The 27,944-nt window shown below is 35.9% G+C and overlaps 1 protein-coding gene across 3 annotated transcripts in view; it reads right to left on the bottom strand.

Annotated features, from left to right (window-relative positions):
• Nucleotides 1-27,944, bottom strand: part of FOXN3 (forkhead box N3) — a 168,896-nt gene that overhangs the window by 94,818 nt on the left and 46,134 nt on the right. The gene's annotated exons all lie outside the window — the stretch shown is intronic.

Here is a 27,944-nt window from a genome sequence, read left to right as displayed (position 1 = left end):
AAACAACAACAGAACCCAATATCTAGCCATGCACATTTAAAAAAGGGAAACTAGAAACAAAATATTTAACCTATGTACTATTTCTTAAATAACATTCATAACACAGTAAAACATGCATTAAGTTTAATTTTAAAAAGCCATTTTACATTCTTATATGCTTTAAGACAATTTTAAAGAGGACTGAATAAGCTACTGATCTGGCTCTGAACCAGATACCATTTTATTTTACTCTAGGACAACTACTACTCTTAAAAACAGCAGATAGGCTGTTCTAATCTTTATGAAGTTTAAACACGCATGTAGAATATCAATATGTAACTAAATGCAAGTGTCCAGTCCAAGCAAACTAACAATAAGCTAATTTCTGTGTGTGTAGTCAGATCAGATATATAAATCATTTAAAGACTTATGAGTAGTGGAACAGGCTATGCTCTTGATGGATATATGACATCAGAAACATTTTGCCAGAACAGGAACATTTTGGGATGGAAGTATAATTTTAACATAAGTTTACACTTTGGGATATTTCTGGTCTGAAAATTGTAGATAAAATAAAACCAGAGTAAAACATAAAAGCCAATAAAATACAAGCACCATAAAGTGGTAAATGTAATGGGCTCTCTCAAACATCTCTATCTTTAAAAGCTTCTGGAAGGCCAACAATAAGAGCACCAGTCTTATCTCAAGGGGAAAAGCATTCTTTAATATTGCTTTGCAGGCCCCGGTCCCCTTCACCTCCTCTACATAGGGCCCATTAAAAGATGTTGATGGGAGGTCCGCAATGGATAAAGTGAATAAGCCACTGCGATGCAGAGAAAGCAATCCTATAAATATGTTGGTACCATGGCATAGAGGTTTATAGGTCAAAAACAGCACTCTCAGTCGCATCCATTAACTTATCAATAACCAATACATTGTTCAAGTGTTTAGCTATGAAGTAGAGTCAAGGAGATAACCTTGAGGAAAACAGGCAAGAACCATTATATAAACAAACAGGGCTGAAACATTCCTTAAGTCCTGGGAAACAAGGTAATACATATTCGGAAGTGGCAGGCTCTTCCCTGATTCACTGGAATATAAAGAGGGAAGGGAGGTAATCAGACTTTCAAGATTCTCAATAAAGTATAGTTCTAGTCTTCCGGTGAACAGTAATCTGTTTCCTGATCTTGCCTACCTTGGAAGGGCTGACATATAAGTTAAAAGAATTGCTTTGCGGAGTTCTGTCCATACCACTACAGCTGCTACTAGAAAGTAGTATTCACAGACTTCTACTTGAGCCCTCCCCAAGGGATTGTAGTTAATATCTCTAAATGTATATATGAAGCCTGTGGACAAGATGATTTGCAAATTTAAAGCTAGTTATTGCCAATACACTAAGGGTACTTAGCTATATATATTTTTTGCGAGCTAAGGCTGGACATCTCCAAGGCCATAAAAAACTAGAAGTGGGGAAATAAGCCAAAATTAAACACAGATAAGAAGATATGATTCCAGGTGTTGGACTTCAGGAGATATGCCTCTTCTGGATAGGGTTACATTCCCTCTTAAGGATCAGATTTGCATTCTGGGTGGTATCATTCTGAATTCAGCAAATAGGTGGAGGCCCTGATGCAGATTTTACTGTATAAGTAGGCGGCTTATTAAGTTATGCCTTGGCATAGCAGCTGGTAAAATCAGGTGTAACTTTTGCTTAATTCAAAATGTATTTATTTATTTATTAAACTTATATGGCCACCTATTTTAAATACAATACCCTTAGGTGGCTCACAACAAAACCCATAAAAACAACAATAATCATGTCACCCATACATGAAGTAGCATAATTACCCCTCCCCATTGTGCTCCAATTGATAATTGCAATCAATATTTTGCAAGCATTTAAAATTGTTTCTTTTTTGGGGGGGATTAGATATTGTAATGAAAGAAGAATTAAAAGAGAAAGAGAAAGACATAATACAAAAAGCATTTAGATAAACCCCTCTCTTTCATTTTCCCCCATTCTTTCCTTCTTCTCTGGATGTATTCTGAACTTACATAAACTTTAAATATTATTAATTTAAAAATTGAACGTTTTATAAAATTTACAATGATCATGGACCATGTGCAGCCCAAAACTCAACAGATATTAATTAAACCTTTTTTGGTGGGAGGTGGGAAATGAAACTCTTTATGAAAGGAAGAGAGAAATTAATTAAACTGTTTTTGGAGGGACGAAGGAAAATAAACCTTTTTTGGGGGGGAGCAGGGAAATGAATTGAACCTTTTTTGGAGAGAAGATGGAAATTACAGTAAACCATTTTTGGACAGATGAGGGAAATTAAACCTTTTTTGGAGGGAGATGAATTAAAACTTTTTTGGAGGAGGTGCTCCTTTGTGTGCAGGAGGCTCAGGGGCCTGGAGTAGGTCAGCTACAACTGCAAGATTGGGAAAGGACTGACTACCTGTTGCCCCAGGCAAAATACACAAGCTCGCCGCCTCAGCTTGACTGCAACAGCGAGGGTTGCTTGGCAATGCCACAGTGTAGACTAAGCAGGAACTCCTGTCACTGAGTTGCTGCAGTTAAGCTGAGGTGGCGAGCTTGTGTAGGACTCCTCACGAGTCATGAGCCCATAGCTTTACAGTGACTGAATTTATTATTATTTAAACTTAATTTTGTGTGTGCTTGAATGTTTACATGTGCACGGATTTCATGAGTAGTGTGCAGGCACATGTGTACACCTTAGAGAACACAGCTTCTCACTTGATGTCCCAAATGGATAAGCTCTGCCTAGAGGTGATAAATGTGGTCTGGGAAAACAGCAGGAAGAGAAACAGATAAGGCTTTCATAAGTGCACACATACACAATCTCTCATGGAGAGGGGGATGAAACTAAAATGGACTAAAGAAACTATCAATGGGGAATTGTTGAAGTTGGAGAGACAGAGAAGAAGATGGCTAACAAACCAAGTGGATTCAGGCAGGTTTAACTGCTGGAGAAATGCAAGTTCCAGGGCAGATCTAAGTTCATCCAAAAAGGGCTTTGAAGGAAAGTAAGATCAGCAAAGATAGAGAATCAGGCTTCGGAGGAACAGTCCTATGCAGAATTCCTTTTCTTTTTAATAACTTTATTACTTTTTTAAAAACAGAACAGTAAAAACTAACCAGAACTAATATTAAGAAAAAGAATGAGAAGAAAAGAGAAATTAGAAAAAAAGGATAGTAAAGATCAAGAGTGCAGAAAAAAAGAAAGGGAGACAAAAGAAAAAAGAATTGATTTACAACTCTCCTTGCAACAGATATAAGTAACAATATACATCAAACTCTTGCTCTAAATATACAACATAACTTCCATTATTTCTATTAATCCATATTATTTCTAATCATCATATCCATACAACATAATTTCATTTTTTTCCTGTTTCCTGCAAAAAGTCCAAAAAAGGTTTCCAGTTACCATTAAAATTACACAATGTCTTATCTCGAATCAAAGCCATCAATTTTGCCATCTCAGCTGACTCCATCAGCTTCACCATCCATTCTTCCATTGTAGATAATATCTTATCTTTCTACCTCTCTACATATAAAAGACTTGCTGCTGTTATCATATATAAGAACAAAGTTTCATAGGTTCTTTCCAACTGTTTATCCATCAAGCCCAAAAGGAAAGTCTCTGGTTTTGATTGAATATTAATCTTTAAAATCTTCTGTATGAAAATATGTAATTCAATTTTTCCCCTTTTTTACAAGTCCACCAGAGATGATAAATGTCCCTTCTTGTTGTTCACATTTCCAACATACATTCAAAGTACCTTTGCACATTTTAGATAATTTTTCTGGTGACAAGTACCAATGATACATCACTTCATAAAAGTTCTCTTTAAGGTTATAACACAATATGAATTTCATTCCTTTCCGCCACATATTTTCCCATTGTTCTACCTGAATATTATCATACAGCCAACTTGTTCATCTTCTGTCTCTAGTTTGAATAAAAGTTTGTACGTCTTTGCAATAACATGTTCATCATTAGTACATAATTCTGTTTCAGATTCAGTTCTTACCATATTCAAAACCGTAAGTCCTTTTATCTATTTTAAATCTTTCTTGTAATTGTACATAGGAAAACCATTGACCCATGTATCCTTCTGATATCAATTCATCTCTTGTCTTTAATTTAAAGTCTTTGAGAAAATTCCAATACATCACCATAAGTTAACCATTTATGTTCAGTTACCATTTCTCTTCTATAAAAAGCTTTTTGTGGTGACAACCATAAAGGAACCTTCAGAGACAACCTAAATTTATATCTGTTCCATATTCTCAATATGGCACACCTAATAAAATGATGTTCAAATCTACATTATCATACCATAAATACCCATGTCACCCAAATCTTAGGTCAAGCCCCTCTGGTTCCAATAACCTCCTATTTCTCAAAGCCACCCACTCTTTCATCCAAACCAAACAACAAGCTGCAAAATACAGCTTCAAATCCGGGAGACCTAAACCTCCTCTTTCTTTAGCATCTTGTAAAACTTTATACTTAATTTGTGTTTTTTTGCCTTGCCGCACAAATTTAGATATGTTTTATGCCATTGTTTAAATAGAACGTAAGTTGTCATAACAGGTATTGTTTGAAACAAAAATAACATTCTAGGTAAAACATTCATCTTAATTACAGAAATTCTTCCCAACAATGACAATTGTAATTTTTCCCATCTTAACATCATTTTTAAATTCATTCTAAGTCTTAACACAATTATTTTGAAACAACATACAATCAGTATTTGTCAAATTCAACCCCAAATATTTAACTTTTTTTTCAATCTTAAAGCCTGTTTTATTCATCAATTCTTTGTGTTCTTGTATCCTCATATTTTTGTTAACATGTTAGCCTTTTATTAATTTTAAAACCAGCCAAAACACCAAATTTTTTCAATCTTTCATTAAAGCTTTGATCCCCTTCAAGGGAATCCTCCAGCACCAACACCAACACCAAATCATCTGCAAAGGCTCTCAACTTATGTCTCTTTCTTAATTTTTATGCCCGTTATCTTCTCATCTCTCCCTATATCTCTATTCAAAACTTCCAAAACTAAACAACTTGTGTATTTCACAAGATTTGGTTAAGTCTCCATTTACAATAATTTGCGCTTTCTGTGATATATAAATCAATTTCACTCCTTTTATAAAGTTCTCTCCAAAATTCATATCTTCCAAAACTTTAAACATAAAAGGCCAATTCAAATTGTCAAAAGCTTTCTTTTAAAAAAAATCAATGCAGCTTGTATTTCATTGTGCTGTTCCAAATATTCTATAATGTCCAACACCGTTCTAACATTGTCTTTTAATTGTTTTTTAGGTAAAAATCCACATTGATCTTCATGAATAAATTCTTGTAATATAACTTTCAGTCTATCTGTTAAAACTGTTGTGAACAACTTATAATCATTATTCAATAATGATACTGGTCTATAATTTTTAGTTAGATTCAATTCTTGTCCTTCTTTAGGTAATAATGCCTCCTTCCAAGACTCTGGAATCCCACCTTCTGCCAATACAGAGTTCATCACAGATTGGAAGTCCTATGTAGAATTCCTGAGAGACAGGAGTATCTGAACTTCAGTATTATGCTAGCCATGAGAGATTGCCAGCTAAGTTTTATCTGAAGCCCTTGATTAACTCTAAGGGGAATTTAGTATAGCTACACACATAACAGCTTAGGCACACTAATTTAAGAAGTGTTACTTTGCAAGCAAAGTAGTTGTTGGCAAATTGGCAGAGCAATTATACAGTGATTTAGTGCTTTTATTGCTTTCTACCTCTTTTACAGCAGTTACACCAGGAAAAAGGATCGGGATTGCGGCTTACAGAGTTATCTAGCGCTAAAAGTCAAACTTCCAAAAAATCCAATGTTTTTCTACCTTGCATTGTTATGAATAAAGAAAAAAATCTGAACTAGTTAACAAGGAGTACCTTTGTTCTCCATTTTGTGTGTTCAATCCTAAGGACTCCTGCACACCTCCAACTTAGTAACCTTCCCTCAAATGTTTTAGATGAAAACTGTATTTACACACACTATGATCAATAAATGTGGGAGATGTCATCTAATTATTGCAGATTTAAGATGCAAACAGTATATTCATTGATAAAAGTGATACTAATATAGTAATATATACCACAAGATCATAATTAGCCTTATTTAATATTACAGATAGATACTTGAAAATCGACAGATTGGCAAGGAAAGTCAGGGAGGATTCTTTGTTATTTAGATGGGGAAAGTATTTTAGAGCTAGAAGAAAAATCTTTACTGTTGGGAAATGAGTTTGGTTTTGGGGGTTCTTGAGGTTCCAGTCTGTTGTCAGAGAGCTTATCTTGAAGAAAAACTAATTCATAGACTTTGCTACATATAACTTCATGTTTCTTGTGTCTATGGATTCCAATTAACAAACAGTTTTGGTTTTTTAACTGTATCTCAGCTATTTCATAACAAACAGGGGTATCATGCAGTCCCAGATTCTACACAACGTAATATGTGGGATAGTTTAATGGGAAACTGTCCTAAATAGGCAAAGTTAAGCTTCTCTTTCCCTAAATGCCTCTCCTACGCAATATACTGGGGGAAAGTAAAGCTAGCTTTGTGTCAAAGCTAGCTAGCTAGCTAGCTAGCTAGCTTGCTTGCTTGCTTTTTCTTTCTTTCTTTCTTTCTTTCTTTCTTTCTTTCTTTCTTTCTTTCTTTCTTTCTTTCTTTCTTTCTTTCTTTCTTTCTTTCTAGGGCAGCTATTGTGATAATAGAAGTTCTTGGATCTGCCTGGAAATGCAAGTTTCAGCAAGATCTTGTTGGCAGTGGAACGCGAGGGATAGAAAAAGAGATAAGATGAAAGGAATTCAGTTTGGAGCATGTTTGAGAGAAAGACAACTGAAAAAATGAGGAAGAGAAATACATTGATAAGGCAGATTCAGCCATTGTTTCTAGTAAAGAAAATTAAAGTAGTGTTGTTGTCGTCTCCAAGACTATACAAGCAGACAAATTTTATCTAACACAAGCTACAGGTTGTTTAAAGAAGAGGCCAAAGTATTTTAAACACAAACTGCTAAAGTTCTTTTCTGGCTTTCTTTTGCAGGTGCAAGTAATACTAGCACCAAGGAAATTATGGTAAATGAACCAGACCGCAGGACGCAACAGCTAAGGGCTGTTCAAAAACCTCTTCAGTCTATTTTATTTTTAGAAATCTCCAAAAAAAACAAGACTTTAAGGGAAAACAGCAGATACAGAAGCATTGTTTTGAAAATTAAGATATTTCAAAATGGATAGAGGATATACTCTTATTACCTATGGGGGGGAGGGTAAGAATAAAAATCTAATTTTTCTTCACTCAAAGGAGAAGCAAAAGGACTGAAATCACTAGTCTTTGACTAATTATGCTAGAAAAGATGCACACGCCTTGCTTTGCAACTGGGGGTCCTGCAGCATTCTAGGGATCAACTAATTTAAAGCTAATATTTAGAGAACAGAGTTCTCATGTATATAAGCTTCAATTTAGCCTTGCCATTGTTATTTGTTTCTATTTGGGATTTAATATCAATTTTTATGTTCAGACAACTGTGAACTGGCCAAAGAAAAAACTTTAAATGGTTTTAATTCACCAAAAAAGAGGCCTCACAATTTGATCTGTGTCTATCAAGATTTTTAAAATATTTCATACTCTGCAAAATTAGCTGAGAAGACATATTTAATTGTGCTATCCACTGGAAATAAACCACATTATTTACTAAAGCCTAAGGATGGTCTTAATAACCAGAACATGATTTTCAACTGTTACTATTCAGAGAGTTGAAAATGCTAAACGCAATGCTTAATTCACATAATTCTCTAATTTTTCATTTGAAGGCAGCCAGCACATTCACTCTGGGAAAAAAATGTGAATACAGCTCTTTGTGAGTCAAAGGGGTGGCATAATTGACTCAGGCCATCCAAAAATGATAAGAGTAACTACTATATTGACAGCACATGTATATAACAGGTCTTTATTTGGCTCAGAGAAAGAATGAGCTACCAGGAACAACTAACCCCTTTCTAAGAAGGTTAAACTCTGTCCCTCTTCACCTGGAGATCTTCAAATTCTTTCCACAGTGGTGAAATTTCTAATGCTTCACAGTTATGAGGACAAGCAAGCCACAAGCTGGCATTTAGCAAGCCTATTGAATAAAGCAATTCTTATCAGATCCTAACAGCACATCCAAATAACTTTTTAATACTAATATCACAGGAAGTGCAACTTCACAAAGTATCACATTTACAAAACAAACTGAGAAGATCTAAGAATGCTGAAAACAAACATGTTTCGTTTCTCCTGCAAACACAAGCAGATAAATAACTAGATACTTCTCAGAACAGGTAAGTTTATTATTACACCAGAATGTAGTTTCCTAGTTTGTGCCTCCTTTAACAAGCTATAGTCTGATACTGTGATCTAAAACCTACTTAGGAATGAAGACTTGTTCTGGTATATATTACTGAGATATGAGTGAGAGGAATTTGACCTTGCTCTGTGCATCTGGTTTCTCAATGCAATATCAGCCCAAAATATTTGGGGGGGGGATTCATTATGATCTACTGAAACACTACCCCAAGCTGAGACAGTGTGTATGAGGGCCTCTACCTGATTGAGTAGAGGTTTTGGGATACTGTTGTTATACTATCCAACAGCTTCTCTGGCCAAAGATCCAAAGAGTAAAAAAACACCTTAGAGTGTTTATTACTATCCTTTGTTTCCCAATTTTATTCCTTGAAAATATGTTCCTAGAAATTGGAAGATCTTCTCAAGTGACATCAAGTGGCATAAAAGAAAGAAAAACTGCCCCAGTTACACCTACATCCTGTATGTAAAAGTGCTTCTTGAATATTTACAGGGCTGTTATGATTTCTGGGAAGAGCAGTTACCATTCCAAAGCCATTCAAGTGTGGGTGGAATGGATTGTTCATGATCATGCTGGCAAGTGGCAATCAGAAATAATATAACTACATTTGATAAATGCTATTTTTACATTATGTTTATATATATATATTTATGCATGATTAATCATTATGGGTATCAAAAGATGCAGTAAAAAGTTGCTAATATTTAAGACAAGAGAGAGCTCTTTAGCAGAATTTCTAAAAAAAAAGTCTAATAGCAAGCAACCTATATTGCAACATAATTTTAAAATTAAAATGGAATATTTATGTATTGCAATCACTTTAGTAATTTTTATTAAAAAGATAAAAGAATTTACTATTCCTTCTGACAGCTGTTGGCAGTTAATATCACAATTAGGTGTTACCTAGCAACAGCTAGCAGTATTCTTTACAAGTCAAGGAACAGAAGAAATAGAAAAATAACTGGACTAATTAAATTGTATTTTAATATTTTACTGCACTTACACCAAGACATTCAGGGAAGGAACAAAATCTATATTTTCAATGGGATAGATTAAAGCACACACTTGGTGTCAACAGTATTTAAAAGGACTTAAATGAATTTGGATTAGAATGTGTTGTTACTATTTTAATAAATTGTTTAAGAAAAAAACAATTTCTTAGTATGCTAAAGATACCTCCCACCCTTTTTTTGGGGACAGGGGGAGGGCATAAACTGGGTAGAACAAAAGGATGCCAGGCCTTGGAAAGTGCTCCTAACCCAACATAAATTCTTTCCATGTAAAGTTAACCATGTATCTTCTATTTTACTTTTAGTTTTCTTCCTAAAATAATTGTCAAAAAAGTTGACAAATGATTTAAAAATCTTAGTTACCCTTGAGTTGCTAAAATATCTAATGCTGTTTTTGAGAAATCCAGGTGCACAGATTTTCACAAACACACACATTGCTGCATTTCACTCATCAAGATAAACCTCATTTATTAGGATATTGATGAGCTGCACAAAATATTGTGCTTATACACTGCTCTCCTTCATTCCTCCCTCACAGCTCAGAAACTTAGTTAACTGTAGTTTGCCAAGTCATGTATACCTGGAAAACTGACTATTTAGGGTAAAAAGATAGATTCAAAAAAGATAGTTTATTTATTTGATTTATATCCTGTCTTTCCTCCAGGAGCAAAAGATGGCATGCCCAGCATCCCAGTTTGTCCCACAAAAATGCTGTGAGATACCTTGGGATAAGGTAGCTCATATATATTATTTTTACACAACATGTAATTAAACTTTGGAATTTGCTACCATGAGAAGTGGTGCTAGCTACCAGCTTGTCTGGCTTCAAAAAAGGGGTAGACCCATTCATGGAAGTCATGGGGATCAATAGCTATTAGCCTTGATGGCACTGTGATTGTCTCTGAAGGCCACTTGCTGGAAGACTAGTGGGCTTCCTTGTGCAGTTGGATCACACTGTGAGAACAGGCTGCTGGATTGGATAGGCCAGGGTTTTGATCCAGCACAGCCCTGTTTATGTTCTTATGACTGCCCCAAAGTCACCCACTGAGCTTCTATGGCTGAGATTAGACTTGAGCCTGGGTCTCTTAGTTCTAGTCCAACAGTTTAACCAATATACTGCAATCATGTGGATTGCTGATGACTTGTTTGAAACTGACCTTTAACCACAAGTTTTGTGCTATGTAATGTGATAGACTGCAGTCAACTGAAATGAAAGTAAGCATTTTAAAAAAAATATTTAATTTTAAATATGTACATGGCTGCCCATCTTAAACCAAATTCTGGGCGGCTCACAACCCAAGGCTAACTTCTGACATTCTCCAAAGTGAAGCAGAGGAAGCATATGAACTTCAGGCTTTCTACACCTCATGAAAGCCATACTAAATCATGCAACTATTTAGTCAGTTTTTCTTAATATCACATTATTTTTTAAAAACTGATAAGCTTTTTAGCTACCTATTTTTGACAATCTGGCACTATTCCATATGCACACAAATTTAGCCATGACCTAAACAATATTAAACTGCCTTTATTACTTTTTTTTTTAAAAGATAGCTGCCCTATATGTAAAACAACCTGCAGCAAAGTTTAGAGGTAGTCTTTTTTCTCTTCCATGCTCAGATTTTTCTAGCTTCCCAACTGCTCACTGGACAAAACAGATTGTGCTCTGTTTATATTTCACAGACACATGCTTCGCATCGTATTACAGGAATGGTATGCATAACCATGGTGATGGCAATGTATGGCAAGTGCAACTGATCCATATTCTTTCTTCCTCCAGAAAAGCAATGGGGGTGGGAGAGAAATACCAGAGCTCTGCTATCTACAAATTATCAGATGGCTATTCATAAAAATAAAAACCCAAGCATCCCCCAAAGACTTTTTAAAAACTTACACAAAAACTGGGCAGCTAGACAATCTAACCTGTGTTTGCATTTTAAACAGAACAAGATGGCTCATAAGCAAGGAAGAAATAGCTATATGAAGGCCAATGTCTCAAATCCAAATAATTAGTTAGTTTCATGAGGTCCAAACTGCATGAAAAACTGGGGGTGGAAAGTGTGGTATCACTGATAGGTTTAAAAAAATAATCTAGAACAAACCTAGGGGATGGGAAGCTTTAAGCTTTGATTCTCTCTTCATCCTCATTCCACCCAGCAATTCACTTTGCAAAATAAAATATATAGTTGGGATCCATAAATTGCTGGCATGCAGATAAGGATGGCAGCAGGCAAAGGCTCAAGTATCCCATAGCAGGATCCATACCCATCAAGTCCTCCAGGCTTATAATTACCATCATCATAGTATAATACAATTCTTGTCTTTGTTCTATTGGTGGTTGCAGCAGTGGACTGCAGCACATTACTTGAAACAACATTCTTAAAACAGACAGCAAAGTCAGATGAAAGATGGAAACTGCCATCTCTGTATCACTTAAGCATATACTTTTTCAGTCCAAATGGCCATCCTATGTTTCTGAATGGTAAACAGCCATATCCACCAAATTAGCTTTGGGTTAGGACAAAAAAGTAGGCAATTTAAATTTGATTTAATATAATTTACATGTAATTAATAAATTAAATTAAATACAACTGATATAATTACTCTCCATGTATGTAATGATTTCCCCCCATCTACCACAGAATAAAAATTACATTTCAATGGGATCTTGAGGAAAGCTTCAATGGGTCATAACCCAAGATATTTGGGGGTCACATGTAATTTCAGAAACAAATCACATACCAATGCATTATGGGCTAGAAGCTATTTGTTAGCTATGTATATGTCCAACATACCTGGAAGACATCAGACTAGGCAAGCATAAAATGAATCAGCTGCAGTTTCAAAATACTCTTCAAAAAGCAAGCCCATGCAGAGCATTTTAATCTAATCTGGATGTTCCTAAGGCATGAATGACCAAATCATTCCTCTCCAGCAATGAATGCAGCTTGCAAACTTTTCTAAATTGGTGGAGGATGGGTATATGTGGAATCACACGCCCACTGCAACTTACTATCTGTGAATCAAGCAGCAATTCTATGTAAAAACTGTGTATAGTCAGACACCATATACATCAACTGAAGAGAGATGAGAAGAATGTACTATTTATTTATTTACTGGAAAATTTGCAGAGTTATGTGAAGAGTCTTGTGTGCTTTTCACAGCAGAGGATAGTATGGATGCCAATATTTTTGCAGCAATATTTGGAAATATGTGGAACATATTCATTCAAGTCCCTGTTTAATTTTAATGTTTCTCAGTTTATTCAATAAACTTATGGAATCCACTAGGATGACTTGGGCCATGGTAAATTACTGACACAAACTAGGCTCTCACCAGATCAAAAGCTATCTTATCTAGGGATTAAAAGCTGTAAAATATGAATGTTATTATTTTATTCCTTTTTGCTCTGTAGTTTAGAAAATTGGCATACATACTTTATTTCTGAAACTACATGTTTCATTTCAGATGAGATTATTTATCAGCCAATTCAGATCTTCTATGTGAATTCTTTTTCAATGTGAATTTACTGGTGAATGGAATACGTTACATGCAGGAAATGAGATTAAGAATAAGAATAGAAGAAACAATCTGAATGCATACACTCTTTGGAATCCCCTGAGTTGTATATTTAACATTGCTGGTTTAAAATATTTTCTGCTTAAGCAGGTGTTTATAGACTGTTTTTAATTAATGAATTTTATCCAAGTTCCATTTTTAGAAAAATTCCAGCTTAGAAATACAGCACATACATTTTCTAAATATATAAACAAACATCAGCTTCTATCCAAAACCAAAGTGGTTTTATACTCATATTTTGTCTTATAGATCTATTGATCTGCTGTAAATCTGCTCTATAAAGTTTGGGGTTGTTTCTAAGAAATAAGAAACTCTGTGCTAAAATGAAAATGAATGCTACACACACAGAAACCAGTTCTGATGTAGAGATGGAAAAGAAATGAGTAAACTATTTTCCATACTAGTAATATTTAAAATCATGCTTTCTTAATCTTTGCCCTCCAGGTTTTAGAGTCCAACTTCCAGAATTCCTAGGCAAAAGTCTGCAATTTGAAATTCTGCAAACTTGAGTGGTAAAGGCCAAATTAAATAAATGCAGCATGTATCTCACTACAAGGGAAGAACATCCAGTCTTCATCTACAAAGAGATTTAGTTTTATTTATTCTAATACTCAATCCTGCTGTCACTCTGCTGAGAATGTTAAAAGTCTATTTCCTTACTAAATTCAAGGCAAGGCACTGTATAGTTTTTTCCAAGACAAATGACACTAATTACAAAGGTAATACAGTAATTCATTAAGCAGCAGTGACCTTTCCATAATGAATGCAAAAGAGGTCAACTTTCTCTGTTGCTTGAAATTCTTCAGATGACTGACTAGTAAAATACCAAAAAGGAAAAGGGGATCACATTGCATAGCATGCAAGCATCTTGACTAATCTACTTCTCCTTCCCCCAACTACTAATCTACTTCTCCTTCCCCCAGCTACTATTATGCATGGTAATAGTAGTTGGGGGAAGTAATCTACTGAAAATTTCTTCTACATCTATGCACAAACTTTACTGTCTACTAGTAGCACTAGATCCCACTACCCTCAATTTAATTTTTATCATCAAATTTTTTATTTGTGAATTTTCCCTTTGCTATAATTGAAAAAACAAAGTGGGAAGGTATCAGCCCAAGCAAAGAACAAGTGAACAGCAGGGCTGCATATATGGTTCAGTCCCATTTGGCATGACAATAGGAGACAATTATTTCTGTGGAACTGATTTTATTTCATTTATAAATAAAAATTCTAGCATTGTAAGCTGCCCTGAATTTTTTATAATAGCACAAAGCTAGGGCATAATTTTAATAATAAGAATAAATAGTCCTTATGATTATCAACATATGCCTGGAAGCATCAATGTCTTTAGTAATCAGAGAACTGCCTAAAATAAATTTTCAATGTTTTCAGGAAAGGATCCTATATTATTGTATTTCTTTGCCATTCTCTATAGTTAGGAAATAGTACCAATTATACAAACTACTAAAAACTGCTAAGCCAATTTAAGAAACTCTACTTATTTATAAAGTTTGTGTGAAATCTGAACTATTTACATATAATTATGCCCAAAGGACAGAGCATCAAAACTCAGATTGAGCCATACCATCAGGAAAAAAGATTATATTCACAAACTCTCCAATTCTAAATCAATTTAATTTCACTGTTGGAAGTAATTCACTGGTGCTGTAACTTTCATTTCCCATGATTCGACTTCTTTGAAAATACTTTTTCAGTCCTCATCCCAATTTCAACTATATTTCTATTTCAGGAAAAAGTCTAACCCATGATAAGATGAATACAAGTTATCCTTTCACACACTGAAGAGGTAATTAATTTTTTGTTCACTCATTTATTAAAGCTAATTGTGTTGAAAATTTTACTTTGAATGTTAACAAAGCTACATATGAAATTGGAAAGGGGAACGGAAGGGGAACTGTAAACAAAATAATCCTTTGCAAAAGCTCAGACATGGAATTCTGTCTGGTATATGCATAGGTCATATGGAAAGGCATGACATTGTTGACCTAATCTATACATGAGGTGTAAACCTCTATAAGGCAAAATTTCTATAAACCTCTATATGCATAAATTGCTATGAATGGAGCCTTCTGGGGCCCTGACCATTTGCAAGATTCCAGACTGAACAGAAGCATTTGTACAATCAGCTGTACATATGAAAGACATTTGTGTAAGTCATCCTTCCCCACTGGATGACCTCCAGAAATTTTTAATTATAGCAGGGATGGGCAACCAGATTTGGAGTACCGGTCTTATTCTGCTACCTGACCTGAACTTGAAGGATATCATGTGACAGGTGAAACTCTACTCCATTATGTCATTCTTTCCTTCTCGATTTCCTCCCATTGCTCCCTATATTCTCAGGCACTGAGAGAAGAGCAGTGTCTGATGGGCATCTTCCCTCAGTGACACGATATACACTGGATGAAGCAGGAACATGTAGGGAAGCTCTTAATTGTTCTGTTACTTTTACTCATGCTCCACCATTCTCTTAGAAGAGGGAATGACGTGATAGGTGAAGTAGAACCAATCCTTCTTGCAGTCCTTCAGGTGTGCTGACTAGATAAGTGCCCAGTCAGTTTTATCTGTCCCATTCTTTCTCTGCAATGGGGAAAGGCAGAGACAAAGATGACCTGATTTTGTCAGCACTCCTTTGCTTTACACGTTATATCCTCAAATAGAATGGACAAGATATAGGCAAAGCAGAACAGTTATGGAGGGTGGGACTTGGGTAGAGGTTCCTCACTAGAAGTATCACAGACCAAATGGGCCAGCCTTGTAGCTAGGATTAGATCTTCAGACAAAGATTTTCATTCCTGGAATACAGCTTCCATGCATCATCCCTGAATACTGCTTTAAAAGACTTGGGCAAAACTGTGGGAGAAACTGTCATACACAAGGTTGCTCTAGCTGACACACACACACACACACACACACACACACACACACAGAACTGGGAATCATCACAGTGTCACCCAAGCTGTATGGGCAGGAGTGTTTCATAGAAAACACTGTAAACCGCCCAGAGTCATTTTTTTTTTAATGAGATGGGCGGTGACAAATTTGATATATAAATTTTAAAAAATACACTTAGCACTTTAAAGGTATCATATGCACCTCCAAATTCACAGGACAATTATCTCACAAGGTTTCCAAACTGGATTGTCTCATTAGTTTGAATAAAACTGTTGAATTATTCCTTAACACAAGAAAGGCCCTTTCTAAGATTCATAGCAACTTTTCAAGAACTTCTGTCCCACTCCCTACTCTTTTTTGGCCTTGAAACTGCAATCCACTTTAAGTAATCTCAAAACTAATTGGTGCCAGAACTGCTCTGTTTTGCCATTTGTATCCTTCTCCACCTTCTTTTTCAATGTTGTTGAATCCCCAGAGAAGAGTAGGATCTATAACACCTCTCTTCTCTGCGGGTGTAATTTAATAATCAGCAGAAAGTATCTTTTTTTTTTTTTAGTTTCACAGATTCAGCACCAAGATTTTACAGAGATACACTTCACTGTCAATTAAGGACTTGAAGAGGGGAAGAATGTTTTGGCTATTTGCATTCTCAGCACACAGGCCAATGGAAAAAGACTGTGTTTGCTGCCACACACACACACTATATATCAGATGCTCAATTTTATTAACAGGTCAAACATTTGCTTTTCCACCTCTTGCTTTTCCAAAGATAAAACAGTAACAGCATCTAGCAAATGGTTTTGGAAAATGCAATGTAGAAAACCTAAGTAGACGTGGATGTGTGGGGCTGGGACAAAGTAGATATCTTACACTGATGAGAAGAAGAAAAAATGATGAAATAACTTCCTACTCCTCAGGGTTTGTTTGTTTTTTTAACTTTTAAGTTTTGGGTATCTTCTTTGGCTTTTAACTTTTTGTTATGCTTATAGCAGAATGTTCCTTCAAAAAGTCATTCCTCTCCATTTCTATTCTGGTAACGATCTCAGAATAGATTATGTTATAAAAAGGCAACTGGCACCATTCTGCTCAGTGAGCTTCATGGCAAAATGGGGATCTTAATCAGGATCACACAAAACCCTAAATTGCTAAATTTACACAATATATAAGGAATGAGAGAGCCAAAATGGATCACAAAATCTGGCTAAGGGTGGGATCAATACCCTGTTTAAAGAAGTTATGAACACTTCATTGAAAGAGATTAAAATCTATTCAAAAAGTAATCTCTGCTTCACAGTTGCAGCTGATTGAGGAGACGCTGAAATTGAATCTCTGGTATTAAGTTCAATTAGGTCTTTGACTATAATTTTATCAGCCTCTCCATGAGGGAAGAGTCATGCATGCTGCCCTGAGCTGCACAGATTTAAATGCAATGAACTGCTTACTAACAGAGTGGAGTAACATCAGTCATTATGTAACCTGCCCTTTTTTATTCTGCCATGGTGACACAGCTGGTAGTATCCGTGTTTCTGGATAAAATTAATGACCTTACTGTTCTAGGCCAGGGTCTGGAACAAAATTACACTTTGGTTGCCCTACTGCGGTGATTTTCAACCATTGTGCCATGCCACATTGGTATGCCACAAAAGGTCCATAGGTGTGCCACATTAGCCAGAACCCCACCTCCGTGACATCACTAGGGGTGGACTGTCTCCATTTCTCCTCCCAAGTCCCAGTAACCTGTGATGTTATGGGACTTCTGGTTTTGAGACCCAGAAGTCCCACCTATGAGATTTGTGCTGTGAGATGAAAAAAGTTGAAAACCTCTGCCCTAGTGTAAAGATAGGCAACTTGCAGCTCTGCAGATGTTTTGGATTACAATTCCCCTAATCCAGTGTTGTCCAAACTTGGCCACCTTAAGATGAGTGGACTTCAACTCCCAGAATTCTGGGAGTTCAAGTCCACTCATCTTAAAGTAGCCAAGTTTGGACAACACTGCCCTAATCCCTGATTGGCTATGTGGACTAGTTACCTATACATGCCCTAAAATATGAGCTTTAGTGAAGCGTAGATGGGAGAATTTTTGCTGATTTTTTAGACATGAAAAGCTACTGTTGACTAACCACAATCATATTTTGGTTATGCTGGGAATTAGATATATTTTACTGATTTAACTCCTACCTTTTTAATGAAAAAAGTTGCTGGGATTCTACTGCTGGACTTTACCAGACTTATTCTGGTTTCCAATCTTTTCATAAAGTTTCACAGGGGGCTTATTTCACAATTTGGGGTGAGGGACCATCAGTATGCAGACACCCAATTTGTATATTAATTTTCCATACAACTCTTTGAACAAACAGAATTTCTTAAGTATCCAAGGGAAGTGGTCAATAAAAACATTACATTAGGTCACTTAATGATAATGAAAAACAAGAAATGTAAGCATACAAATTAGTATCGGCTAGCCATATTTTTTTATTAATCCTCCAAATAAGATGCCTGGACCTACGTGGCTATGCTGGAAGTGTGTAGAATATAAGTGAATAAATAAATATATAAATAAAATGCTAATTATGTGACATGACATAGGATATACACAGGATTAGGAATTTTTTTAAAGTAAATGGCCATTTTCTTTTTTTCTTCTTTTTGAATATAACAACATGAAAATACATTAAAATAATTAAAACTGAAGAAAAGAGGCAGCACATTGGTGCTTCCTCTTTTCTTCAGTTTTAATTATTTTAATGTATTTTCATGTTATCATATGCAAAAAGAAGAAGCCATTAATATATAAAGATAGAGATATCACTAATAAGTAGTTGTGTGGTAGAATATAAATAAATAAAGTTCATGGTTTTCTTTCTTATACTACTAGGATTTTGGAGGAAGAACTGCTTGTTTCTTCAAAACATGCATGTTACTATAGAGATGATCTTGGGGATCATTCTAAGAATATCAGCTCCACTGTAATAGTTCAAAAAAGGTAATGTCACAAATAAAACCCACTAACTTTATTGAAGTCTTCAAAGTAATTTATTTTTTTACTGATCCCTTTCATTTAAAGTGAAAATAAATGTTTTAAGGCTGTGGATAAAACTTGTAGCTACTTGCAAATTATGTCCAAGTACAGAGACTATATTATTTTCTTCAATTCTTCAGAGTATACAGTTCAGGAGCCTATGGTTGCTATACAACTATAGAAATAAGGTACTGTCGATCCTCATTATTCATGGATTCCATATTTGCAAATTTGCCTATTCGCTAAAATTTATTTGTAAGCCCAAAATCTATACAAAATACAATATAAAATCAATACAAAATCAAAGTAATACCAAAATCAATGAGAGTCAGTTTGGTCTAGTGGTTAATTCACCAGCCCAGAAACCAGGGACTGTGAGTTCTAGTCACGCCTTAGATATGAAAGCCGGCTGGGTGACTTTGGGCCGATCACCCTCTCTCAGCCCAACTCACCTCACAGGGTTGTTGTGGGGAAAATAGGAGGGGGAAGAAGTATTAGGTATATAGGTATATTATAAATAACTTGAGTTATTTATAAAAATAATAAAGGCAGGATAAAAAAATCTTTAAAAAAATACACAGAGCACTTTCATGGTCATTTGCGGACACATGCAGAGTGGCAAAAAATCTGGATCGTCTGACACGCATGTTCCCAGCTGAGATTCTGACACGCATGTTCCCAGCTGAGATTCAGTATTTGCTAATTTAGTGTTTGCGGAGATTTTATAGAACGTAACTACCACAAATAATGAGAATTGACTGTATTTCAAACTGTTGAGAACTTATTAGAAATCACCTTCTCCTTTCCAATGCTATCAAAAACAAAGTCTGCTCAAATGTTGTCTTATGCCGTCTCCTATTTAACTGCCATTATTGTTAATGGATGTTTCAGAAGCACAAAATACATACCAAAGCAAAGAAAAACCTAGTAAGATGTGAGTTTCTTTTAACCTAAAATCTGTTTTCATCATAAGTGCATTGTTTCTTTGTAGGAAAATTATTTTAGGTGAACTGGTTTTGATATAGAGCAACATAGTTAAGAAAACCTTGGGAAAAGTTTTGAAAATATGTGCTCTGAATGTATAAAACATGATCTACATGAAAGAATAAAGTCCTGCTAGATCAGCTTAGCTTCCTAGATACATCTATGGGAAGCTCACTATCACAACATGGAGGCAATTGCCCTCTCCCACTGCTTTTTAGATGTATGCTGTGACTCAAAAATAGTTTTGCTCTCATAATTAAAAATTAAAAACACCAAAATGTTTGTCTTCCATATATTTACTTAACACTTCTTTAAAGCTATTTGAACAGCATAGCCATGACCATATCTTGTGGCAGGAAATTCCATTAGTTTATTACATGTAATGTGAAGAGTTACTTTCCTGGTCTCACACCAAGAGTTTCACAGATAATCCTAGGTTTCTTCTGATATTAAAAAAACATTAATCTGGCATGGAAATGAAATGCACACTCCGCTCCTGTCCCTTGGTTTGTAACTTTATGTTCACAGAAAGTTCTATGAGCAAATTCTAACTGCATTCAGCTGAATGTGGCTGCAATGATTTGTACAACTAGCAGACTGGACCACATTAAGATTGCAATTCACTTTAAATGTACAGGTAGTCCTCGCTTAACAACTGTTTAACAACAGTGTGAAATTACAATAGCCTCGAAAAGGGTGCTTTATGCCCATAAAGGACTTCCAGCCATCGTAAAATGTCACACCACCCCTCCCCGTAGTCACATGGCTGCATTTCGGGGGCTTGGCATTTGGCTCGCATTTACCCACTCTCAGCAGTGGGTAGGAACGGAGCTCAAATCCTGAAGATTCAGTCACTGACCAAACTAGTCACGTGGGCGTCTTGCTTAACAATTGCTTTGCTCAATGACTGAGATTCCAGTCTCAATTGTGGTCGTTACCTGTATTCAGCTGAACATATCAATATTTATCATACAGATCTTCCTGTGAAAATGGAAATGTTGGGGGTAGTGGGAATGAGGCTGAAGTGCATATTCCAGGTTCTCTTGTGTTATTTATGAACATCTGAAAAGCTCTAGATGGCCCCAAGGTTCAGATTTGACAGAAAGGTATCACATTCCAGATTTCAGCAAGAACATGGAAAACTGAGTTCTCATTCTGTAAGGTCTAAAAGATCTAGCTGCACTACAGCCAAGTCTTGAAAGTCACACTGTAAGGCTATTTTTTAGAGATCCACTTGAAGAGTACTTTTAAAACATAAGCAATCTATATATCATGACTAGGGCTGGGAAAGGGACTGTTACCTCATATTAGCCCTTGTAATGGAATGTGAGAGTTACCCTGAGGAACAGGAGGAACAGCTGCAACCAAGGCAACGGTCAGATAAGAGAAATTTGAGTGCAAAACAAAAATGCAATTTGCAAAAATGTCTCAGACTTGATCCTCCCTAGTTCTCTTGTAGATAGGCAGGGAGAGGGGAGATGCTTTCAGATTTGCAAAATTGTTGTCAGCCCTCCAAAGTAGACCAGACTTGGAAACCAAAGTTATGAATACTAAAACAACTTTTATTATGGGGTCACAGTAACAGAATCTTGCAAGTCTGAAAACACCTCAGATTTCTCTTATCTGACCATTGTCTTGGTTGCAACTCTTCCTCCTGTTCCTCAAGGTTATTTTCACAGCTCATTACAGCCCTCTGAGCTAGTGATCAGATCAGGAAGCAGACACAAGAATTACTGGAACCACACTTTATTGTGGTAAGGTATAGTTACAGAATCTTGAAAGTTTGACAGTTTCCCTCTGCCTTTTCATATACCAAAGAGAGTTAAGGCAGGGTTATCTTGAGTTTCTTTCTCACTCTCTTTTATTTGCCAGGGCTAAATTGATGTTTATTTAACCATTCTTGCACTCCTTCTTCAAGCTTGTCTCTGCACTCCTCTATACCTTATATGTAAGAACCAGAACACTTTTCCCTTTTCCTCCTCCATTCCAATCTTGTTATTTTCATTTGCGCCATGCTTTTTAAACTATAAAAATGCTTTAAATAAATAAGGTTGGTACCATTTTAGAGAAAAGGAAAACATTGCTGCATTTTTCAGAAAAGATAAGAAGAATGGAAGCAGTTTGCAACCTTGTACAAAGCTCAATGTTTGAGATGTAGGCTATCAACTTACTTTGGATTTTCTGAATTTTGGCATATCTTTGTCACTGAACAGAGTTTCATGTGGGTCTTTACATGTAAAGCATGTATGAATGAACAAACAGCACCAAAATTGGTTCTTGTTTCATTTATTTCATAAGTAAAGCCATACAGCAGGTGATATTGCAGTGTGAAAAAGTATTAATTGCTTTATTCCTTCAATCAATTCAATTAAAGATGTAAGTTACCATAAGTATAACTAGCTGTAGAACTAACTGTGTGAGAACTTCATTAAACCATGAAGGCTGAATTGAGCCAACCCTGCTTTATATCAGTCTAACAAACTTTAGCTCCCTTCATCACAGTGAAATTCTTACAATACACATTCTAGATGCATGTCATATGCACTCAAAATAAATTCTTGAAAACCTCAGTAAAAAATAATAATTAATGCCTTTTAGTCTGGAAAAGGTTAGAAAATTATTTCTAAAGTTCTGAGGCTCTACCAATCCAGTCTTATAATATATCCATAAAATACATTTGGTATAAGTGACCAAGTGTCTCTTGACTGCAGTGGGTAGAAATTCAACAAATAAATAGTCTGAAATGAGGACAAATTGGGGCCATAGTATATCTTTTCACGACTGGCAGTCATAACAAATTCACTACAAAAGCACAGCTTAGAATTGTCCAGGCAGTCCAAAGAATTCAAGAAATCTACATAGCTATAGGATTTTCACGTCTCAGCTAAAATTGGTGTTCATGACTCTGCCATGAAAAAAGTACAGGTAGACTTCACTTAACTACTGCCCTGTTTAGCGACCATTTGAAATTACAATGGTGCTGAAAAAGTAACTTTACGACCAGTTCTTGCATTTACAACTGCTGCAGCATCCCTGTCATCACATGATCAAGATTAGGGCACTTCGCAAGTAGCAGGTGTTTACCACTGTGGCAGTGTCTCATGGTTACATGATCACCACCTGTGTGCTTCACAGCTGGCTTCTGACAAAGAGAGTCAATGGACAAGGTAGCAATAAAATTGCAAAGTGGGGTCAACCATGAGTGTTAACTCATATATAAGTCACTAAGAATAATGTTGATGCTTGTCTCAGATTTGCCAAAAAACATCTGAATAACCCCCCAGTCTGAAGGAATATTTTATGGACAAGTTAGTGCAAAATGGAACTTTTCAGGGTACTTGAGTATTGTTAAGTCTGGCAGAAGCTAAACACTGAATGTCATAGTTTGGGGATGTTTTCCTGTCCCCTTTACTGCAAATGATTTGCCATCACTGAAGGAAGCATGAATTCTACTTTGTATAAGAGAATTCTACAGAAGAATATCAGACTATTTGTCCATCACCTGAAGCTGAAGCTGAAGCACAGGTGGGTCATGCAGCAGGATAGTGATCCAGAACATACAAGCATGTCTACAAGAGAATGGATGAAGAACAAATTTAATGTTTTGATATGGCCAAGTCAAACTCCAGACCAAAACCCCATAGAAACATCATGGCAGTTGATCTTAGGAAACCCTCAAATGTTACCGAGTTGAAGCAGTTTGCTATAGATGAACTGGCCAGTATATCTACAAAGAGATATGAGAGACTGATCAACAATTACAGGAAATATTTGGTTGCAGTTAGTGCTGCTAAAGGGGGTACAACCAATTACTGAATCTACAGGGATGATTACTTTTTCACACTGGCATACTACATTTGGATTACTTTGTAAAGAAATAAACGAAACCACTAAACACTGGCTTGTTTTTTCCTAAGATTTTCTTTAGATATGAACAGGACCCACATGAAGCTCTGATAACATTAAGTGGCAAAGTTATGCAAAAATTCAGAAAATCCAAAAGGGGTGAATACTTTTTCCCTGAATCATATATACGAACAACCATAAACTGGCATTTTGTTCTTCTGATTTTTTTTCTTATTATGTGTTGTTGTTGTTGTTGTTGTTGTTTTATGTCTTCAAGTCACTGCTGACTCCAGGCAACTGCCTGGACAAGTCCCCGCAGTTTTATTGGTAAACTTTGGGAGCAGTTTGCCATTGCCTCCTTCCTAGGGCTGAGAGAGAATGACTGGCCCAAAGTCACCCAGCTGGCTTCATGTCTAAGGTGGGACTAGAACTCACAGTCTGGTGATTTCATGTACAAATCCATGTAGTTTTCTTGACAACAATAGGAAGCTGATTTGCCACTGCCTTCTTTCAGGATTTTTTTAAACTTCCCAATCTAGCCCTTAGCCCTAGGATTTCCCATCACGTACTAACCAGTCCTGCTTAGCTCTTTGAAGAATCACACAGTATTCTACTTAAAGAAAAGGAAGAAAAGGAAAAAATGCCCTACAGGAAATATCTTCTGCTTCTGTATTTTTTATTGATTTTATATATGAAAGATACTTTTTCTGAAGAAAGAAAACTCATGTTGAATCAGCAAAGTAACACAAAAAAAAAAGTTGGCCAAAGTTGGCATGTCCTGGTAGGACTGGGAATCTTATATAAAATACTGGGGAGCCACTGCAATCAATGCATAAACAACACTGTGTTAGAGTACTATATTAAATCACATGAGACTTGCAATGTTCTGGTCATACTGCCAGATCCCAGAGAACTCTAAAAGAATATATACACCACAACTATAGCACTGAGTAGAATAAGCTCCAAAACATTGTGTGTCAAACTTTGGCAAATGCATTTCTTTCCAAGGTTTAAAAAACATGAACAGTGCGTCACTTTCCCTCTGCGGGTTCCTGCCAGACAAGCTGTATAAATCTTGTAATTCCTTCTCTTAATCCAAACCCCAAGAGACTTTTTACTACTGGAAGAGTTAAAGCCATTCTGCATGTTTATTAATTTCACTTTGAACTATACAGCAAGACCCAGCATTTGGGGGAATGCACTGGAATGCTGTCATTTAATTTCTCTTTGAAGATAGCATCTGCTCACCTAAAATCACAGTCTTATTACAAAATGCTGACTTGCAAGAGAGAATCTGCTTCTCTTTTGGAGATTTCAATCATTTCCGAAAACTAGTTCTGCAGGTCTCCAACAACAGAGAATCTGAACAGAAGGAATGCTTCAGGTACATAAAGTTACACATATATGCAAAACCATTATTTAAGAAATTACAGGCAGCATTTCATGAGATACTTCCAACTTCAAACAGTGCCTTGTAATGACCGCTCAATAGAAGTTTATATAACAGGAACAGATTCAGCAATGTGTATTTTTGCATTCATGAGCTAATCTAATACCTCAAATACTTCACTGGTATTTTAAATAAGAACTGGTTAACCTTCCCAAGTGAGAGAAGAAAAAACACTTTCATTTTTAAAACTTTTTTCCCCAATTTATCTGCCACAAAACACACCCAACAAAGTTGAATACAGTTAATACAATAGTACAATATTAACCAGCAAGGACTAAGACTTTTGTGTTTTCAGAACTGGAAAGGTCAGCCATTTTTTCCCCCAACTGCTAGCTGTCACCCCAAATCCTCGCTCTTCTTGGGATAGTGGATACATTTGGAACATTTATGGCATTCTCACAAATGACTAATACAAGAGGCATGGCCAATCACAAAGCACCCATTTATTAGAAGGCAAACAGATGAGGATGCTCCCCACCAGCAATTTTAGCTCCTGCTGTAACTCCTCAGCTAAACTTTGTATTTTATTGAGAGTCTGGCATATTTCCAAACAAAGCACAGTGTTACAGTCTTATGACAACTAGACAAACTTATAAATGCAGATTCGCATTACTACTGTTATTATTTCTATTTAAAAATAAACAAAAATAAAATGAGGTAGGACAGGGAACCTGGTGGGTACCAAGGAACTTTTCTTATGTAAACACTGGCACTCTGGTTATAATCTAACACTAACAAAATTTACCACTAACTAAAACGTACTGTCTACAATCTCCATCTTGAGGCATACTTTAAATTACACACCTTGTTTAATTTATAGATTTTCTTCTTCATCCCTATCTCTTGCATTTTGCAATAACTTGTCTGATGAGGAAGACTGTTGTGACATTCTGGTTAGTTCTAAGACAGGTACTGCCCTACTATGGGTATTGGATTTTTCCTTATAGACCAACATGACTATTGTTGGTTTTAATAAACAAAAAAGCATACTGCACAGTCCCAAAGCTAGCAGGAGCTACACAAAGTCAGAGAAACTTAAATTATTGCTTTTAATGTATTGCATACAAAGGATGAGTTGCAACAGTTGATTCTTGTCAATTTCAGAGAATACCTATATTCCATCTGACAGCCCTAAAGGCAGATTGCTTTTTTTTTTTTTTTTTTACAACTAGACAACTTTATCATAAAAAGTCAAAGGTACTGTAGTATCGTAAGGAACAAATGAAAATAATTTCCATCTAGATAAAAAAATCTCCAAAATTATTCTTTTTTTTATAGAAAAAAATCACTTCAATTATTTAATAAACTATTGTTGCAACTCTTTAAAGGCTAATCGTTTTTCTAGAAATTTAAACATCAAAGTGGAGTGCCATCTCTATTAGTTTAATATATATTCACTGCAGCAAGTATCAGCTAAAAGTTAGGCAATATTTTCTATATAATTAGCACTCCAAATTTCACTACATTCATACAAGTAAAAAGATTTATGACACAGAATCGCTGTTGACACAGAATTGACACAGAATTGCTGTTGATGACACAGAATTGCTGTTATTTATACCAATCTCAATTTTCAAATATTGTATTGTCGAAGGCTTTCACGGCCGGCATACGATGGCTGGTGTGGGTCTTCCGGGCTGTGTGGCCATGTTCTTGAAGGAGCTCCTGTCTGTGCTCCTGCACTCTGAAGATGCTGGTCACAGGTGCTGGCGAAACGTTAGGAAACAAAACTTCAAGAACACGGCCACACAGCCCGGAAGACCCACACCTTTCAAATACTGGTTTTTAGATATGCAAAATGGCACAATTCAATTAGTTAATTTGGAGGAGCCCCAAGATTTGCTGAGGTAGGAGAAATTCTCTAATGGGGTACCCCAAAATCAGTGAATCTATTTAATTGTTAAATTGGGAAGTTATGAAGGAGCCATAAAATAGAATATCCAGGAAGAAGGCAGGGTTCCAGCCTGGAATAAGTTCCTTCCCCTATGTTCTTGCTTGTAAGGTTGCCACAGGCTCCTGAGAAAAATTTGATGGTGGATCACATTAGCATCTGCAGTGATATAGGCTCTTCTTATACTCTCAATCACTGGTCTTTATGAGCAAAACATTTTCTGTTCATTAGACCTTCAAACAGCCAAACGATGCAGTCTTTCTATGTATTACACAGAGGGAGCTTTGCACTGATCAGATAAGAACCGTTCTACTGCTATGCGGCCTTGTGAGATATGAATAGGGACTTCACCCAGATTTGATATATTTCACTTGTACAGATCTGCCTGGCCAAGAAACTTCTAGCACAGGCGAAACTGGGTGAAAACTGATAAAAGCCAAAGTTTAAGGGCTAAACTATTATACCAAGCAAAAGAGAAGTAATGTTTTGATTAATGCATCAGGAAATAACTCTTAACTGAATTGATTTTAACCACATTGTTTTGTGTTGCTTCTTCTCTAAGAATGTAAATATCTCCATGCATAAGCTCGTTTGTACCACAGGAAAACTTTTAAATAAAACTCTATTTGCTTCGATATAAAATACATTATATCAAAACTTAGAGCTTTATTATTTCAATGACAATATTCTGAAATACACTGAAATGTTGCTTTGAAACATATTGTCAAATCTAGACAAATACACATAGAAAATCTCATGGACTCACTGCTTGAATTCTCTTCTTTTCCCATACTAAAAGGTGGAAGGCAAACGGCAACATTCAGAGCTAGTAGGATGATGAG

The sequence above is a fragment of the Python bivittatus genome, unplaced genomic scaffold (assembly GCF_059951505.1).
Source record: "Python bivittatus isolate LINGU-HERP-01145 unplaced genomic scaffold, Pbiv_v1 ctg000480_np1212, whole genome shotgun sequence".
Lineage (NCBI taxonomy): Eukaryota > Metazoa > Chordata > Lepidosauria > Squamata > Pythonidae > Python > Python bivittatus.
This window is presented reverse-complemented; position numbering and strand designations above follow the sequence as displayed.